The sequence below is a fragment of the Otolemur garnettii genome, unplaced genomic scaffold (genome assembly GCF_000181295.1).
Source record: "Otolemur garnettii isolate 467f Iridium unplaced genomic scaffold, OtoGar3 scaffold00030, whole genome shotgun sequence".
In the NCBI taxonomy this organism is placed as follows: domain Eukaryota; kingdom Metazoa; phylum Chordata; class Mammalia; order Primates; family Galagidae; genus Otolemur; species Otolemur garnettii.
The window spans coordinates 1767730-1769454 of record NW_003852425.1 but is presented as its reverse complement, the minus strand read 5'-3'; positions in this window follow the sequence as shown (position 1 = coordinate 1769454).

Below are 1725 nucleotides of genomic sequence, written 5' to 3'. Positions count from 1 at the left end.
AAAAAAAAAAAACTTCAACATGGCACCTAATTGGGGGTATCTTGTGCCTCATATTTCTGTCTTTGATGGGATTTCAGTTCAAGGTACTCACAATTAAAAATGCACTGGCTTCTGAGGACAGTGCACCCCTACTCTTCAGCAGTTTGGGGAGCACAAAGCCCCCTGAGTGCGCTCACCAAGACAGAAACAGCAGTTCACCACTGTGTTCCCCAGAGCAGGCGTGGCATGGGTCGGAAACATCAGCATTATTTTCCAGGTTGGAGGCTCAAAATATTTGAGCAAGTAGGTTAAAAATAGCCTTGTGTTTTTCGGATTATTAGACCTCTCATGGCCAACTCAAAATTAGTATAAAAGCATGTCTTAGGAGCTTTCTTATGGATTCCTGTTCCCCCCAATGGCTTAAAATAGTGCTTTTGTGGTCTGTACATATCAAGTCTGTTGGATTTTTACTGTGAATTTTAATTTATCCTTGAGATGCTTGATGAAATTACATAAGCTAAATTATAATTTATGATACCAACCTTGACAAATAGATAATAAAATATGATTGTGTTTATCCATGTGATGAAATATTTGCACTAAAATGTGCTATGCTGGCTCGGCACCTGTGGCTCAAGTGGCTAAGGCACCAGCCACATACACCTAAGGTGGTGGGTTTGAATCCAGCCTGGGCCCACCAAACAACAATGATGGCTGCAACCAAAAAATGGCCAGGCGTTGTGGCGGGCGCCTGTAGTCCCAGCTACTTGAGAGGCGGAGGCAGGAGACTCGCTTGAGCCCAGGAGTTGGAGGTTGCTGTGAGCTGTGATGCCATAGCACTCCACCCAGGGGGACAGCTTGAGGCTCTGTCTCAAAAAATAATAATAATAAAATAAAATGTGCTATGCAATTGCTAGAAAATATGCTAATATATTCCAATAAAGGAACTTAATTTGAATGTTAGTAAAAATGATAATACTGAAAATGTTTAGCCAGTCTTACATTTCCACACATGCTTTACCTAAGTTAGCTGAACTCTGCAGGATTCGATTTAATATGTACATTCCTGGGCATAAAGCTTCTATATAATTTTTTAAACTCATAGCAAGCTTTAAGGACTCAGTGTTTCTTACAACAGATGCAGCTTTATCCTAGCTTGGAAATAATTTTTCTTTTCTGGGATTCAGATAAAGACTGATAGAAACCCCCTAATGAAAACATCGAAGCACTAACTAGCAAAATGAGTCAACTCTGCTTCCAAAATGACACAACAGGAGAATCTTTCTTGCTTTGTAGTCTTATGCGACCATCATCACTCAGGACTCAAAATTTGTTTTCTCTTTTACTAAGTGTCCCCACGGTCACTTATGTATGTTCAGAGCCAGAAAGATATTTATATCTCAGGGAAATTCCAGAAATGGAAAGATGTTTGTGTAATACTGGTTCATTTCTTTCTAGCCTAAGACGTATTTTCCACCTAGCAATGAACATCAGCCCCACATTATAGGGGACAAGCCACTCCAAAACGTACTGTCTGCTGAGCACTGAAAGAGGGTCCAGACAGGCCAGCCAGCATTCACAGTTAGGAGGAAAACATCTGTGCTTTAGAAAATGCTTTTCAAGGATAGAGAATCGTGCTCTGTGTCCACCAAATTTCCATGATCTCTTAAAGATTAGACAGTCACAGATTAAGCCTCCTTACCTTTTTTCATGGGTGGCTGAGGAAATTCCCTGCCTTCCCTCCTA